The sequence below is a fragment of the Equus quagga genome, chromosome 14 (genome assembly GCF_021613505.1).
Source record: "Equus quagga isolate Etosha38 chromosome 14, UCLA_HA_Equagga_1.0, whole genome shotgun sequence".
Taxonomy (NCBI): domain Eukaryota; kingdom Metazoa; phylum Chordata; class Mammalia; order Perissodactyla; family Equidae; genus Equus; species Equus quagga.
In genome coordinates, this window is record NC_060280.1 from 85,475,514 (window position 1) to 85,494,604 (window position 19,091).

A 19,091-nucleotide genomic window follows, 5' to 3' on the forward strand; every position below is an offset into this window, starting at 1 on the left:
AGCTCTGGCCACTGATGCTTTTCTCTCTGAGTGACTGATCTATGGAGGATCTGGAGCACTGATTGTGGGGATACTCTCCTTCCCCAGTGCTTCCCCCAGCCCCTGCTTGTCTCTCTGTACAGAGCTCTGGGTGATTGCAGGACTGAGCACTTTCACTTTTCCAAGCAACTGCTCCTTCACTCATGGCTCCGTGCACCAGGTGATACTGGGGCTGGAGTGCCAGGCAGGGATGGGGTACCTTGCCTCACCAGCACACTTTCCCTGCTGCCTCTGCCATGTTCTCCACACTATGCTCCAGACGATTCTGGGGCTGTGCACTTTCCCTGCTGCCACCACCAATTTCTCTGCACCTTACTCCAGGCAGTCCTGTGGTTGGAGTGTGGTACAGGGATGGGGTACCGCCCTCACCTGCACACTTTCCCTGCCACCACTACCATGCTCACCACACTGTGCTCGGAATGATTCTGGGGCTGGAGTACCAGGTGGGGATGGGGCACCCTTTTCTTCTGCACACTTTCTGCCACTGTGGCCTATCTCTCTCCATGGAGCTCCTGCAGATCAGCTTCCACTTCCTCAGGAGGATCCAGCCCCACCTTCACTTTCAAGCGTATGGCTGTGTGGGTCTCTCAGACGTCTTTTGTGATGTGTATATGTCGTCTGTTGGTGTATGAATGTCCTGTTGGTTGTATCTTAGAGAGCAGAGTCCAAGGGAAGAGCTCACTCTGCCGTGATGCTGGTGTCACCCCTGGAGTGTCCCTTTTATCACTATATACTGCCCCTTTTTGTCTCTCATTACCTGTTTTAGCTTGAAGTCTACTTTGACTGACATAAGTATGACAACACCTGCTTTCTTTTGTTTGCCATTAACTTGCAGTATCACCTTCCATCCCTTCACTCTGAGCCTGTGTTTGTCATTAGAGCTGAAATGTGTTTCCTGGAGGCTACATATTGTTGGGTCTTCTTTTTTAGTCCATCCTGGCACTCTGTGTCTTTTGTTTGGAGAATTCAATCCATTTACACTTAGAGTGATTATTGATACATGAGGGCCTAATGCTGCTATTTTATTAATTGTTTTCTGGTTGTTCTGTATTTCCCTTGTTTCTTCTCCCATGTATTTCGGACTGCCAATTCAGTTTGGTAGTTCTCTCTGATAGTTTTCTCAGTTTTCTCTTTATTGATCATTTGTGTTTTTGTTCTGATTATTTGTTTAGTGGTTACTGTGAGGTTTGTATAAAAGATCGCATATGTGAGATAGTCTATTTTCTGATAGTCTCATTTCCTTTTTCTAAGTAGTTTCCATCCCTCACCTCTTCCCCTTCTAAGCTATCCTTGTCACAAATTATTCCATATTGTGGTGTGAATTTGTGGTTAAAATGACTGGATTATAGTTATTTTTGATGTTTTCCTTCCCTTATCTTTATTGTTATAATTAAGTTATATATCTTAAATGTTATAAACCGGTTATAACATGTTAGGCTAACTGGTTCTTATAGAGAGCTGCAATTTTCTGATTTTGTCTGCTTATTTATCTCCTCTCTCAAGACTTTGTAAACCCTTTCTTTGTTTTTTTCTCATTTGAGGGCCTTCTTGATCATTTCTTGTAGGAGGGGTCTTGTGGCAGTGAACTCCCTCAGCTTTTGTTTATCTGGGAAAATTATTTCTCCATCATATCTGAAAGACATTTTCACTGGATAGAGTATTCTTGGGTGAAAGTTTTTGTCTTTCAGTATTTCAAACATATCATTCTACTCTCTGCCTGTAAGCTTTCTTCTGAGAAATCTGCTGACACCTGATGCAGATTCCTTTGCACGTTATTTTCTTCTGTCTTGCTGCCCTTCATATTTTTTCTTTGTCATTTTGTTTTGCCAGTTTTACTACTATATGCCCTGGAGAATTTCTTTTTACATTGATGTAGTTAGGAGTTCTATTAGCTTCTTTTAATTGTAATTGCAGCTCTTCCCCAAGATTTGGGAAGGTCTCAGCTATTATTTCTTTGAACAATATAATAGAATGCATTAAACCTTCAGGAACCTGGCCTCAGTAGGTAAGGATGACAATTTACATGAACTTCATCAACTAGAAAACAAGTGTTTGTTGTTCATCAATGTTGTTCAAAGATGTGGAAAGTGGAAAGGGAGGATGTTGGTAAATAAACTGAGTGTGGTCGCAGCTCATCATGGACCTAGAATCTAATAACTGTTCTACACTTTCTAATATTTTGGAATCATTATTCTGGGTCTGCATTTTAGGGAAAAAAATTGGAAGATCTGTACAAGACCCAGGGGAGAAAACTAAGGTGAGTCACATTCACAATAGAAAGCATTGTCTCATGTGAGAATTCTAATATATTATGAAATTTTAAAAAGCAGAAAATGAAACAAATAACCCCTGCTTCAAATGTATTTATTCTTGGAAAATTTTTACCAAAACCTCCTTTTTAAATATGACAAAGAATTTAAATATTTGCAAAGTAGTTCACCTGGAAACAGTATTAATAAACCTTATATATGAATATGACTCTTGATAATAGCATGTGTGAAGTCCTCCCACAAAGCATTCTGGATATTCAATTTCAGAGAATTCAGCCAAGGCAGAAAACTTAAACCTTTCCTATAAATCATAATAAATATAATAAATGTAAAATCATTAATAAGGGAATCATCAATAATACACTTCTTGTTTTCTACATGTCATATGGTAGGGAGACTCTGTGAAAGTAAAGAGGTTTGTCAATGTGGAGAAAACTTTGGCTTTACTCCAAATCTCAGTCTGAACAAGAAAACTCCTGGAGTGAAACCACATGAGTGCAGGGCATGTGGAAAAGTCGTCATGCATCATTCATCCCTTTATAGGCACATCAGACATCACATTGGATACAAACCATTTGAGTTCAAAAATATCAAGAGAAACCACATAATTGTAAGATATTTGAGAAAGGCTTCAGTTAGCTCCAATTTTTTGAAAACCATGGAAGAAATCATAATCGAAATAAAACTTATAAATGTAAGGAATATGGGAATGCCTTCGTGTGACTCAAAACCCTTCAAAGATACGTGATAACACACACTGGTTATCCTCCTTATACAGGTAAAGTATGTGGGAAAGGCTTTACTTGTTCCAGTTCATTTCAAATACCTGGAAAAGCCCACTGTGAAGAGAAACTGTATCAATGGAAACAATGTGGAAAAGCCATTTGATATTTTTATTCTTTAAAAAAACATGAAAGGGCTCTAACAGGAAAGAAAACTTATGAATATAACAAATTCTGTAAAGTCTTCAGTTCCTCCAATTCTCTTTGTAACCTGAAAGAACTCATACTAGGGGAAAATCTTATAAACATAAAGAATGTGGGAAAGCCTATGGATATTATAGTTCCTTGAAAAGACATGAAAGGTCTCACACAAGATAGAAGCCCTGTGGATGTAAACAATGTGTTAAAGGTTTTAGATCTTATCTAGGTTTCTAAATACATGAAAGAAATCACACTGGAGAGAACCCTATGAATAAAAAGAATGTGGGAAAGCCTGTATTTCTCTCTCAGACCTTCAAGTACACATGATCGTGCACACCGGTGTTGGGTCTTAAAAATGTAAGGAATGTGAGAAAGCATTGATTATTCACAGTTCATTTTGAAAAATTAGTCACACAGGAGGGAAACCCTATGTATGTAAGGAATGTGGGAAAGCCTTTTGTCATCCATCAGGTATTTCATCACACATGAAAATGCGTACTGGAAATATACCTTTAAATGTAAGGAATGTGGAAAGCTTTCATTTTTCTCAGTTCATTTGGAATACATGAAAGAACTCAACAAGAGAGAAACCTTATGGATGTAAAATACATGGTAAAGCCTTCATTTTTCCAGTTATTTGCAAGTACATGAAAGAACTAATACTGAGAGAAACCAAATAAATGTGAAGAATGTGGGAAAGATTTCTATGATTCCAGTTCTGTCCAAAGGCATGAAAGGTCTCACTGGATAAAACCTCTTGAAAGTAAACAGTATGGGAAAGACTTCAATTGGCCCACATCCTAAAGTGTGAAACTTCCTACTGATAAAAATTATCAATGTAAGTAACCCGATAAAGCTTGGTGGGAATGAATGCATTCATAATGTTCCAGCCAACTTTCAATATGAAAGAGTTGATATAGAAGTTGTAAATATATTGGTTTACTAAGCTTCTTTCTTAAAGTATATCATTGGACTGTGGATTTCTACTAATTACATTCAGAAATGAATATTGAGGTGAGGTAATTCTTCATCTTTCAACAATAGTGCATAAGACTAATAGGTAGTGATTTTTCCTTAAATCAATTCGTGATATTTTCTCTTTACATTTTGAAGCCTCTTGGAACCATGAGTGAATTGAAGTGTATTTGTAACATGCAGTTAGTTTTAACATTTTTATAATGTTTCATTTGTTTTATTTTAAGGGGCCATTAAAAAAGTGACAGTTTGGTATTTTTTAGGATTGTCTTACTGGCCACATGAGAATTCCTGGATATCCTTAGTCCATTGTATACCTTATAGCTTTCTTACTGAGAAAGCTCCTTTTGTGGGATGGTGGATATATGATGTTTTCCCATTTTTCCATAATATTAAACACTTGGAATAATTTTTGTATGTATGACAAATTTATCAAAGAGTATAGTTCCATGGGAATAATTATTTTCATATTTGAGCCTGTGCTCATTATCCTACTTTCTGACTTGTATTTAGTGATGGACCTTCATTTAAGAAGAGAGCTCAAAGATGGGACAAAAAATCTAGAGTTAGAGATATCCTCCTTGTGAGTAATTTTAGGAACTGGATTTTCCATTATCCATCCCTTTTATGGTTCCATGTTGGAATTCACCAATAGCCTCACTTGCATGAGATTTTGAAGGCAGAAGCAAAGAAGGCATTAGTCAGATTTTGGAACCACCATACAGGGAAAGAGATAGAACACAGAAGCTTAGAGCAAATCATGTTCCAGCCTATTTTACAGATTCCTTGCCCTTCCAGTCAAAAGTATCTTCAAAACCACCACCAACAACTCCACTCATCAGCCATGCTGTGGATGCATCCTACATACAAAGTAGAGGAAGTCTGGCACAGATGTTAGCTCAGGGATCATCTTCCTCAAGGAAGAAAAATAAAAAAACAAAAAGAGGAAGATTGCCAATGGATATTAGCTCAGAGTGAATCTTGCTCACCAGAAAAAAAAAAAAAAGAAGAAACATCTGACTGAATTAAGAAGTGCAACATAAGGATTAAAGGTATCAAGAGGGAGAAGAGAGGGAGAAAGGAGCATAGAGCTTGGTCAAAGAAATAACAGCTGAGGGGGCTGACCCAATGGTTGAGTGGCTAAGTTTGTGTGCTCCACTTTGGTGGCCCAGGGTTCGCTGGTTCAGATCCTTGATGCAGACCCACGCACTGCTCATCGAGCCATGCTGTGTGGGCATCCCACATAGAAGAACTAGAAGGACTTGCAACTAGAATATACAACTATGTGCTGGGGCTTTGGGGAGAAATAAAGGGAGAAAAAAGAGGAAGACTGGTAAGAGATGTTAGCTCAGGGCCAATCTTCCTCAAAAAAATAAATTAAAAGAAAATTAATAATAGCTAAGAACTTCCCATCCTGGGGAATGATCTGGAATTAGAAGTAAATGAAGAAAATAGAACTCCTAATTACATCAATGCAAAAAGAACTTCTGCAAGGCATATATTAGTAAAACTGGCAAAAGTCAATGACAAAGAAAAAGTATTAAGGGCACCAAGGTAGAAGAGAATAATGTACAAAGGAACCCCGTCAGGCTTTCAGTGGACTTCTCATCAGAAACTTTACAGGCTGGAATAGAGTGGAATAATATACTCAAATAGTGAAAGACAAAAACTTTCAGCCAAGACTACTCTATGCAGCAAAACTATCACTCAGATATGATGGAGAAATAAAAACTTTCTCAGATAAACAAAACCTGAGGGAATTCATTGCCACAAGACCCCGTCTAGAAGATATGACCAAGAATGCCCTCACACCTGAAACAAAAAGGAAAAAGTTTATGAAGCTTTGATCATGGAGATAAATAGATGGACAAAATTAAAAATTTGCAGCACTCTATCAGAACAGGTTAGGAAACACTCAATTTTAACATTAAAGATAAAGGGAAGGAAAGCATCAAAAATAACTGTAAACACGTCATTTTAATCACAAACTCACATTAGAAAATGGAATAATTTGTGACAACAATAACTTAGATGGGGAAGAGGAAAGGGATGGAACCTGCTTAGGCTAATGGAGATAAGAGGCTCTCAGAAAATGGACTATCTCATCTATGAGATCTTTTATGCAAACCTCATGGTAACCACTAAACGAAAAATCAGAACAGAGACACAAGTGATAAATAAAGATAAAACTGAGAAAATCATCATATAAAATCACCAAACTGAAATGGCAGTCACAAATACAAGGGGAAAGAAACAAGGGAAATACAGAACAACCAGAAAAAAAGAGATAAAATGTCAGTATTGAACCCTCATATATCAATAATCACTCTAAATGTAAATGGATTGAAATCTCCAATCAAAAGACACAGAGTGACTTGGTGGAGTCAAAAACAAGACCCAATGACATGCTGCCTCCATGATATACATCTAGGCTCTAAACAAAAGCACAAGCTCAGAGTGAAGAAAAGGAAGATGATTCTCCAAGCAAATGGTAAGCCAGAGAAAGCAGATGTTGCCATACTTATATCAGACAAAGCAAACTTCAAGATAAAAAGGCAATGAGACACAAAGTGTTGCAGTAGATAATGATAAAAGGGACATTCCACCAAAAGGACATAAGACTTATGAATATATAGGCACCTGACACAGGAGCACCAAAGTATATAAAGCAACTGTTAATAGATCTGAAGGGAAAAATTAACAGCAACACAATAATAGTAAGGGACCTGAACACCCTATGTACATCAAAGGATAGATCATCCAGACAGAAAGTCAACAAGGGAATAGTGGAATTAAATGAAAAACTAGACCAGATGGAATTAATAGATATATAGAGAACATTCCATCCAAAAACAGCAGAATATACATTCTTCTCAAGTGCACATGGAACATTCTCAAAGATAGGCCATATGTTGGGAAACAAGGTAAGCCACAATAAATTAAAGAAGACTGAAATCATATCAAGCATCTTTTCTGATCACAATGCTATGAAACTAGAAACAACTACAAGAAAAATGCTGGGAAAGGGACAAAGATGTGGAGACGAAACAACATGCTGCTGAGCAACCACTATAACCATGAAGAAATCAAAGGAGAAATAAAAAAATATCTGGATACAAATGAAAGTGAAAATACATACCAACTCTTATGGGATGCAGCAAAAGTGGTTCTAAGAAGGAAATTCATAGCAATACAGACCTTCCTCAACAGAAAAGAAGAATCTCAAATAAGTAACCTTAAACTACACCTAACAGAAGTAGAAAAAGAACAAACAGAGCCCAAAGTCAGCAGAAGGAGAGAAATAATAAAAATTATTATTGAAATAAAACCCCCTCAAAAAACAGTAGAAAGGATCCATGAAACTAAGACACGGTTCTTTGAGAAAATAAAAAAAATTGACAAAGCCTTAGCCAGACTCACTAAGAAAAAAAGAGAAGGCCCAAATAAGTAAAATTCGAAATGAAAGAGGAGAAATTACAATGGATACCACAGAAATACAAAGGATTGTAAGATGATGGTATGGAAAATGATATGCCAACAAATTGGACAATCTGGTAGAAATGGATAAATTCTTAGACTTCATACAACCTCCCAAAACTGGATCAAGAAGAAATAAGAGAATCTGAAGAGACAAATCACAAGAAAAGTGATTGAAACACATGTACATGTTATTTATATATTTTGGATATTAACCCCTCTTCAGGTATATGATTAGCAAATACCTTCTCCCAATTGGTGGGTTGTCTTTTTGTTTTGTTCCTGGTTTCCTTCACTTTGCATAAGCTCTTTAAGTTGATGAAATCCCATTTGTTAATTTTTTTCTTTTGTTTCCCTTGCCCGGGTAGACATGGTATTTGAAAGATCCTTCTAAGACTGATGTCAAAGAGTGTACTGCCTATATTTTCTTCTAGGAGTTTCATGTTAACCGATACTTTTTCAAAGGAGATATATAAAGATGGTCAACAGGCACATGAAAAGATGTTCAACGTCACTCATTATTAGGAAAATGCAAATCAAAACTACAATAGGATATCGTCATCTTATACCCATCTGAATTGCTAAAATTTACAAGACAAGAAATAAATGTGGGAGAGGGTGTGGAGAAAATGGAACCCTCAAACACTGCTAGTGGGAAAGCAAACTGGTGTAGCCACTATGGAAAACAGTATGGAGATTTCTCAAAAAAATTAAAAATAGAAATACCATATTATCCAGCTATCCCACTACTGTGCATTTATCCAAAAGACACAGAATAAATAATTCAAAGAGATTTATGAATCCTTGTGTTCATTGCAGCATTATCCACAAAAGTCAAGATGTGGAAGCAACCCAACTGCCCATCAACGGATAAATGAATAAAAAGAACGTGGTATGTATGTACGATGGAATACTACTGAGCTATAAAAATGATAAAATTATGCCATTTGTGACAACATGAATGGACCTTAAGGGTATTATGTTAAACAAAATAAGCCAGATGCAGAAAGACAAAGAGTGTACAAATTCACTCATATTGGAAGGTAAACAAACACATGGATAAAGAGAAAAGATTAGTGGTTACCAGATGGGAAGGGGATGAAGGAGGGCAAATGGGGTAAAGGAGCACATACATATAGTGATAGATAAAAACTAGACTATTGGCTGTGAACACAATGCAGTCTATATAGAAACTGATGTATAACAATGTACACCTGAAATTTACACAATGTTACAAGTCAATATGGCCTCAATAATTTTTTTAAAAATGGCTTATGCTGGATTCTCTACAAACTCCTAAAAATTAGAATGGAGACAACACTTCACACTCATTTTTTGAGGCCAGTACCACTGTGATACAAAACCAAGCAGTATGTTGCAGAAAAAACTACACTACCATATATGAAAAACCCACAGCCAACATCATGCTCAATGGGGAAAAATGAAAGCCATCCCTCTGAGAACAGGAATGAGACAAGTGTGCCCACTCTCACCACTCTTATTCAACATAGTACTGGAGGTTTTGGCCAGAGCAATGAGGCAAGAAAGCAATAAAAGGTATCAAAATTGGCAAGGAAGAAGTGAAACTCTCGCTGTTTGCAGATGACATGATCTTATATACAGAAAACCCCAAAGAATCCATTGGAAAACTCTTAGAAGTAATCAACAACTACAGCAAAGTTGCAGGGTACAAAATCAATTTGCATAAATCAGTAGCATTTCTATACTCCAATAACGAACTAACAGAAAAAGAACTCAAGAACACAATACCATTCACAATCACAACAAAAAGAATAAAATACCTTGGGGTAAATTTAACTAAGGAAGTGAAGGACCTATATAATGAAAATTACAAGGCCTTTCTGAGAGAATTGGATGACGACATAAGGAGATGGAAAGACATTCCATGTACATGGATTGGAAGAATAAACATAGTTAAAATGTCTGTTCTACCTAAAGCAATCTACAGATTCGACGCCATCCCAACCAGAATCCCAATGACATTCTTTACAGAATTAGAACAAAGAATCCTAAAATTCATATGGGGCAACAAAAGACCCCGAATTTCTAAAGCAATCCTGAGAAAAAAGAACAAAATGGGAGACATCACAACCCCTCACTTCAAAACATACTACAAAGCTACAGTAATCAAAACCGCATGGTACTGGTACAAAAACAGGTGCACAGATCAATGGAACAGAATTGAAAGCCCAGAAATAAAACCACACATCTATGGACAGCTTATCTTCGACAAAGGAGCTGAGGGCATACGATGGAGAAAAGAAAGTCTTTTCAACAAATGGTGCTGGGAAAACTGGAAAGCCACATGTAAAAGAATGAAAATTGACCATTCTTTTTCACCATTCACCAAAATAAACTCAAAATGGATTAAAGACCTAAAGGTGAGACCTGAAACCATAAGGCTTCTAGAAGAAAATGCAGGCAGTACACTCTGACATCAGTATTAAAAGGATCTTTTTGGACACCATGCCTTCTCAGAGAAGGGAAACAATAGAAAGAATAAACAAATGGGACTTCATCAGATTAAAGAGCTTCTTCAAGGCAAATGAAAACAGCATTGAAACAAAAAAACAACCCACTAACTGGGAAAAAATATTTGCAAGTCATATATCTGACAAAGGCTTAATATCCATAATATATAAAGAACTCTCACAACTCAACAACAAAAAATCAAACAACCCAATCAAAAAATGGGCTGGAGACATGAACAGACATTTCTCCAAAGAAGATATACGGATGGCCAATAGGCACATGAAAAGAAGCTCATCATCGCTGATCATCAGGGAAATGCAAATCAAAACTACACTAAGATATCACCTTACACCCCTCAGAATGACAAAAATATCTAAAACTAATAGTAACAAATGTTGGAGAGGTTGTGGAGAAAAAGGAACCCTCATACACTGCTGGTGGGAATGCAAACTGGTGCAGCCACTATGGAAAACAGTATGGAGATTCCTCAAAAAATTAAAAATAGAACTACCATACGATCCAGCCATCCCACTACTGGGTATTTATCCAAAGAGCTTGAAGTCAGCAATCCCAAAAGTCCTACGTACCCCAATGTTCATTGCAGCATTATTTACAATAGCCAAGACATGGAAGCAACCTAAGTGCCCATCAACAGATGAATGGATAAAGAAGATGTGGTACATATATACAATGGAATACTACTCAGCTGCAAAACAGAACAAAATCATTCCATTTGCAATAACATGGATGGACATTGAGGGAATTATGTTAAGTGAAATAAGCCAGCGAGAGAAGGATAATCTGTGTATGACTCCACTCATATGAGGAATTTAAAAATGTGGACTAAGAACAGTTTAGTGGACACCAGGGGAAAGGTGGGGTGGGGGGTGGGCACAAAGGGTGAAGTGGTGCACCTACAACACGAATGACAAACATTAATGTACAACTGAAATTTCACAAGATTGTAACCTATCATTAATCCAATAAAAAAAAAATCCAGAAAAAAAAAATGGGAAAGAGGGTCGGCCCCATGGACAAGTGGTTAAGTCCTCACACTTTGCTTTAGTGGCCTGGGGTTCACTGGTTTGGGTCCTGGGTGTGGATCTACACACTGCTCATCAAGCCATGCTGTGGCAGCATCTCACATGGAAGTAGAATGACTCACAACTAGGATATACAACTATGTACTGGGGCTTTGGGGAGGAAAAAAAAACGAGGAAGATTGGCAACAGATGTTACCTCTGGGCCAATCTTCCTAAATAAATAAATAAATGTAGTGAAGGATCTCAATACACATTTTTCCAAGGAAGATACGTAAATGGCCAAGAGCACACAAAAAGATGGTGGACGTCACTACATATTAAGAAAATGCAAATGAAAATTTCAATGAGATACCACTTCACAACCATTAGGATGTCTAGAATCAAAAAGTGAGATAAATTTTTCAAGGATGTATGGAGAAATTTGAACCCTCTTACAGGGTGATGCAAAAATAAAATGGTGCAGCCACGTTGGAAAATAGTCTGGCAGTTCCTCAATAATTAGACCTAGAATTACAATATGACCCATCAATTCCTCTGCTAGGTGTATCCCTAAGAATAATGAAAACATGTTCAAACAAAAATTTGTACATGAATTTTATAGCAATGTCATTCATAGAAGCCAAAAGGTGGAAATAAACAAAATGTCCATGAATGGATGAATCGATAAACACAATGTGTTTTATTCATACAGTGGAATGTTATTTGGCCATAAAAATGAATGAATCATTGATACATGCTACAACATGCTTGTCCTTTGGGAAAATTATGCTGAGTGAATGAGGTCGAATACAAAAATCATATATTATATAATTCCATTCATTTGAGAGCCCAGATAGGGAAATCTATAGAGACAGAAAGTAGATTAGCGGTTCCTAAATCTGGGGGGATTGGAGGAGAAAGACGGGAATATTGGGAGTGATAGCTTACGTGTAGGTCAGTTTCTTTTTGAGGTGATGAAAATGTGCAAAAGTTGCCTGTGGGGATGATTGCACATATTTCTGAGTATACAGAACCGCGGAATTGTACACTTTAAGGGAGTGCAATGTATAATAGTTGTGTTGAGAAGCTGGAGCTGGTACATTAAATTCAGTGTGGGCAGATTATGACCTGCTGAATGGGGAGGTACAGGCCACCCACATGGGGTCTGCAGGGAGCTCCCTCAGCATCTGAGCTCCCACTGTGGGGAAGTGAAACCCGGGGGTCATTTTGATTGAAGGTGCAGTTTCAATACATCTACACAAAGGAAAGAGAGTCACTTATAGATCCCAGAAATAGGCAGAGGTGCAATAAACCAGAGGAAGGGCAGTCCACTGTCCTAGATCAGGGGTGAGCAGGAGACAGAGAGCAGGGTAGCAAGCACCTGTTACTTATAAGGCGGTTGGGGCGGAGGTCACTAACTTTTTGCAGACTCAACTCTAAGTTGTTATTTTAAAAAGTCTCCCAGGAAAAGCAAAGGGGGGACTGATGGCGGAAATCCTAAGCCCAGGTCGTTATCTAAATGTCCAGACTCTGGGTGTGAACAGGGTCATCATACTGTAACATACCTAGGCAGCAACCCAAAATAGTTATTTTTCTCATCAACATTGACCCCGTGATGCCTGGGCATTAGCCTTTAGGGAAAATCGTGGGCACTGTCTGGATGGTGGAGATATTAAAAGCCACTGGCAGGCTCTTGGTCACCCAGTGGATGAAACATGTGAGCAAAGGAAAATGTCAATCAACAATATCAATAGATGAATGATAGTTTCAAATCCTGTCCATAACCCTCCACCCTTTGTCAGAGCCCAGCCAAGAAAATAAATCAAAGCCCTTGGATAAGGTTAAGGCAAGTATTTGATTAAACGCTACAGTGAGATTATGGAATCCTTGCACCTGTTGGGCCATCCTTTGTAAATTTGTCCAGAATTATTAACATACATGCAGCAGGTGGTGCCCTTTACAGCACATCCCCTCCTTTCTTGGCCAATAAGTAATCTAGAGCTAAATGGTTATGGAAACCACCTGTGCTAAAGAATCCTGTTGTTGCATTAAGGCCTGGCTTTGGTGTAATATCCCTGTGCGTCCAGCCAGGTGGCTGACAGGTTGGTTTTGCCTTAATAATGTGCTGTTGCCTGGCCAGTAGGTGCACCTAGCCCAGTCCAGAGGAGGGATGGTAGCAGACCTACTCCCAACATAATGGGGATGAAAACTTAATGCTTTTGATGTGAGGGGGCAGAAAGGAAAAAAGATTGAAGTTCCTGTCCAGTGATTTGTCAGGACAGTCCCTAGGAGAGTAAAGAAAATTGGTATGAACAGACACAAGTCCTCAGGGGCCATCAAGGAGAAAAGTGCATTGGAGGCAGAGGGGAGGAGAAGTGCACATATGGAGAACCACGTGTGTGTGACGGCCACAGGGCACTGGACCCACAGTGGACACCAACGGCTTGATCGGGGAAGATGAAGTAAATAGTGGTTCCCCCCAGATGCCTGGGCCTCAAGGCCCAAGACTGTGGGGATTGTGCTCCTTGGGAGGAGATGTAGGTCGTGTCCATCCACGTGGTGTTGGCCCTGGGCAGATACGGGGGATTGTAAAAGGCACAGGCGGGCTTCTGCCAGGTGCCACATAGTGAATTGTAAAGTGACCTGCCTGGCTGCAGTTGAGAACCATAGAGAACAGCTGGGCAAGCCACAGGGCTGCATGGGGCACCCTTTGTGTGGCAAATTGGGAATGGTCAATAAGTCAGCCCTGTGGGCCACTAACTCAGGATAAAGGCTTTGTTGAGCCTGGTAACTTGCCTAGCAATTACAGTGACCCCCAAAATGAGCTCCAGTTTCTGCTCATTGTATAAAAATATTAAGACTATGGGAAGGCTTGACCAAGAGGACTGTGGAGCCCTGAGTGTTGACCATTGGGAAGGGTCCCCTCAGGGTGGCGTAGGGAGGTGACCCTGCAGCTGTGGTCCTGGAGGGTGTAGGGGGATGCTGTGGGGGTAGCAGCATCTGAATTCAGGGAAATGTTCTCCGGACAGAAATTAAGTTCACCACCTCCCAGTAGGATTCACAATGTGGACTAATCTGAAGTGTGTGGTGAAGGCGAGCAACTGAGTGAAGTGTTTAACGGGGTCCCTGTAAGGTTGTGAGACTTGACACATACCCTGGCCTTTCAAAGCTAAAAGCTGCAGAGGGCAGCCTGGCAGGCACAGAAGCACCTCACTCTCGAGCAGCAAGCATTGTAGTGAGCAGGAGGGCCTTGGGGTAAACATATAGTTAGTTCTGCAACATGCCACTCAATGGGGTCGTCAGCAGGGAATTTAAACAAGCAGTCAGTTCAGCAACCAAGTCCCAGGGAGTGCTCACTGTCATCAGCTGCCACATCTTCCTTGGTGTCATCTCTGCTACAGAGGAAGGTTACAAAGAACTTTTATTTATATGCTCCTGATAATTTAATGTTTAGTCCTGTATTACCAGAGATGTATATACTGGTTGAACTGCATAAGCCTGTCAGCCAATTAGGGTTGAAATTAGGGCAGTGCAAGGGCCACTGTCTGAAGGTCAGGACGTTAGTGACTGTTTGGGCCTTTAAGCATTGGTGGCCTTTAAGCATTTGTGCCATTCATCCCATTTAAGATAGAGGGCTTGAATCACCTGGCTAGCATCCACACCTGGTGGCATTGGGGGCACAACCCCTCTAGGGCTGGCTTCCCACACACACCATCCCCTCATCTTGGGTTGCATTTATGGGTGAGGGCTGTGTGGTTCCAGTACCTTTCCAGTGTTGCCTCTCGGGGGTTGAGGAGAAGCCCATGACCCAGATGGCACAAAAGCACAGAGTAATGCCAGCAATGAGCAGCCACATTTTATAATTTTACCTCTGCCCACTGGCTGCCTCATGGGAAGTCTTTTTATGGGGAAACTGTGGGTCAACAGCTAATTGGTGGCCCCTCCAAAGTGGGGTATGGCCAAGTGTTGTGACTACATTGCCATGCTGTCATCTTCTAATGTTGCTAGTGTCAACCAACCTGAGTGCCTCTTCCCCATTTCAGAGATCCACATGGTTCCTTCAGTGGGTCTGGGTATAAGTATTTCCACTTCCTGTGGGGAGGGATAGTTAGGAGAAATGAGTCATCCACTAAAGCCACTAAACATTGGAATTTCAGCTGGTATTTGCAGATCAAGTGGGGAGGTGTGGCCCAGCAGCAGCATAGTGGGTCTGAGTTCTTCTAATGGGCCAGGACTGTATATGACCAGGGGTCATAGACAACACCCTCCCTGTTCCCAAGCAGGTTGCCAATGAATATTGGAAAGTGAGATAAATAACATCTTAAATGTGTAAGGGGAGTCAAAATTGTTTGGAAAATATACATAATGTTGTCTCATAAGATGAAGGCATTAGATTCCCCCATGATAATCGTCTGCAGCATGGCTGGGGGAGCCCAGCTGGTGTGAGGACAATGATGGCCATATGGCCTAGAGTTTAAAGTGGTAAGTGCCCCTGGCAGCAAGGAAGCCCATTTAGGAGTCCATTTACCTCCTGGAAACTTAAGGAGCCAGGATTTTACAAGACCATGGTGGCAGTCAATAACGCCAGAGGCCTGCGGCCGGTATGGGAGATGAAAGTTCCATTGGACGCCCTGTTGGAGAGACCAGTGTTGGGTTACATGGGCCGTAAAATGAGATCCTTGATCTGTGTCAATGATGTCAGCAAGGCCAAATGACAGCAGGATATAACTAGAAAAAAAGAGATTACCTGCTCCCCAGAGGGGTTCCTGGTGGGTGGAGCAAGCAGTAGGCTGCTAAAAGTAACCAGACATAGCGGCAACGTGGGTAGTCTGCAGATGGAGGAAGCGGCCTGATGAAATCATCCTGCCAGTGGGTAAAGGGCAGTCCTCTCAAGGAACCAAAGCATGATGGGGCAGTTTCCAGTGTTTGGTTTGGGTGCACAATCTGCAATGCAAAACAATGCATTTTGCAAGGGCTGCCATAAAGGAAACACCCCTGCTGTGGGCTCAGGCCAGTGTGGCAGCTGCTCCCCCATGACCCAGAGAGAAATGGGACCATCTGGCTAGGGAATAAGGAGTAAGGAAGTGGTGACTAAGAAAGGCCAGAATAGGGGAGCTGAGGATGGATGGGGGGAAGCTGCAGTTTTGTGGTAGTGAGTGGAGCCCACATTTGTTGGTAAAGAGTTAATGGCTGAGAGCCCCAAACAAGTGGTGACTGGGATTCAGGCAAGGGGCATTCACCGTGTGGTTAAAGCTGCCTCTGGTGTGGTAGCATTTGTTTGTTCTATATGTGAGTACCCTTTACTGTGACTGGTGCCTGGGGAATGTCCCTCCAAATTGGGGCACTCCAAATGGGATGGCCTTGAATATGATAATTGTCACACTCCCATTGACCCTACCAAACCATTAATTTGTTAGCAACCACCCATGAGTCAGTAAAAAGGTGTACAAGAGATTTGTCACGGGCATCAGTGATACAGCCATTTGTACTGCCACCAGCTCAGCAAGGTGAGCCAACCCTCACTTGCCATCTTTGCTAAGAGTGATGCCACTGGCAGGATGGTACATTACTAGCCATCAGGCTCCACCACATACAGTGGTAGCATTACTGTCTGTGTAGTAAACAGACTCCCTCTGTCACTCCATCAGCTCTTCCCAGGGGCTACCCTAGGTTACCAGAGTCTTAGGCAGTAGAGGAGCTCCCACCAGTTCCTAAAGGTCTGTGGGGCGGGGGCTGAGGATGCGGAAAGTACATCCTCCTGTGATGTAGAAAGACCTGCCATGTCAGGTTTAGCCCATTCCAGAAGGTACCATTTCCATTTTAGCCAAGAGGCATTTATGGCCATGCTGAGCCACTGTTGGGAGGCCTCCCTTTTCCATGATGTGACAGGAATGTGGGCATGCAGGAGACCAGGCTCCTTTCCTGCAAAGGCCTCTGGTTCTAACAAAGCCCAATAAGTAGCCAGAATTCGATGTCTAAGTGGGTATAGCAGGCAGCTGTGGGGGCAGCTGTCTGGTCCAGAAGTCCATAGGCAATCAGGAGGAACTGTGCAAGATCCCTGAGGATAACCCAGTAAAGGGGCATCACATCCCTTGAGAGGGGAAAGCCAAGTGCAGCTGAGAGGCTGTGGACACAGGACTGGACAGAACAGACTCAGCCAAACCTGTGAGAGCAGGATATTTATCAATTGCTGATTGGCTGTGGTCAGTAATTTCCACACTTTGGGGACTGGGGACAGAGGTCTGTGTGGTGCAGCCACAGCCTCAAGATGAGGTAAACCACTCTGAGGTGTCGTCCATTCTTTCCAGGTTTAACAACAGGACAAATTGGGCTGTAAAAGAAGCACTGGGAACAATCAACCCTTTACTAGCTAGGTTTTCTATACAGTTCTCAATCCTCCCAAGCCCTGGATAATCTACATTGAGCCATGTTAACTACTTTATTTGTGGGGTAAGGTCCCTGGGTCCCAATTTGTCAAGCCAATTTATATTTGGCAGACTTCATTTAATTTTAATTCTGAATCATTGGTTCAGAGCTTCCCAGCTCACTATGGGATATTTTAGGACAATGAGTGTTATGACCATGGAGAATTTAGGCAAGACCATAGTTCTGATGGCTATGTCCTATTTGTCCTCTATATTATGTTCATTAACACCCCTAAGATCATCAGGGGCACCTTCCTTAAATTTAGTGGGATCCCAGGTATAACTGTAATTTGACACCTAGTATTAACTGCTTGAAGCTTTCTGAATGAGTGCATTACATCAGAAAGCAAAAGCAATTCAGAACCTACATTGTAGAGGCCCAAAAGTCAAGCAGTGTACCTTCATCTGTTTTGTTATGTAACTTCTTCTATGTATTTTGGATTTCCAATTGGGGCAAATTGTAGACCTTTTTTCCAGTATTTTGTCTTTTGTTTCCTTCCCTCTGGTCTTTCTTGTACTCTTTTCTTCTTCATGGGATATACTTTAGGGAGGGAGTGCCCCTCTACCCTAGTATTTATAACTTTTTTCACCCAAGAGCCACAAAACAGTGCCATCAGGGCTAGGAGCACACCCTCCCACCCCCCACCCATGACAACTGGTTGCATTACAAGGTTTACACCCTGGGCTTAAGTCAGGTTTCCACTAATACCTTGTGCCACAGGGGTGCCATGGGTGTGTCCCCTATGACCCTGAAGGTCAGGATCTTTGTGGCAGTAGAGGCAGCGGCAGCAGCAGAAGTACTGAAGGGGCCTGGGGAGCCCTCTGGTATTAGGAGCATCGACTCAGCCTGCCATCTGCTGTCTGCTTTTCCTGCCTCTTCTCTGTTTTTTAAATGACAGCTCTCTCAGGAGTGACCATCTGATGGACCCACCTCTTGCACAGGGTATAGTCCCTGTCCACCACCCCCTTCCCTGGGCTATGTCAGGTCAACACACTTTCTCTTGCAGATTCACTCTAACACACATAACTCCCAGCAAAGACACTGACCCAGGACTCATTTCAGGAGGCCTCAATCCCATAGCCCTGCTTCCAAATGCCTGTAAATTCTTGAAGCTACCAACTCTGGTCTGAACCTAGAACTTGGTAGGTCAACCTAGCCTTGGTAGGGTCAACAATAAACACAGCAGCACAGCTCACAGCATGAGCTCCCCAGCAAGCAGTAGCCCACAGCGCATGCCGCCACCAGGCAGCAGAGCAGGGCAGCAAGTCAGAGCAAGAGAAGACAGACCCACGGGTGGAGGTCGTTTGAACACACTGCTCAGGGTACTGTTATGGTCACCTGCAGAGGCGTGGTTCCCTTCTTGAGACTCAGACCAGTGTGGTGCTTGCACGCACGCACGCACGCACGCACGCACACGCACACACACACACACACACACACACACAGGGTAGGAAAAGGCTTAGGAC

General features: G+C 41.3%; 1 pseudogene; it reads right to left on the bottom strand.

Moving 5' to 3' along the window:
* LOC124252027 (zinc finger protein 709-like) overlaps nucleotides 1–19,091 on the bottom strand; it is a 48,307-nt pseudogene that overhangs the window by 25,308 nt on the left and 3,908 nt on the right.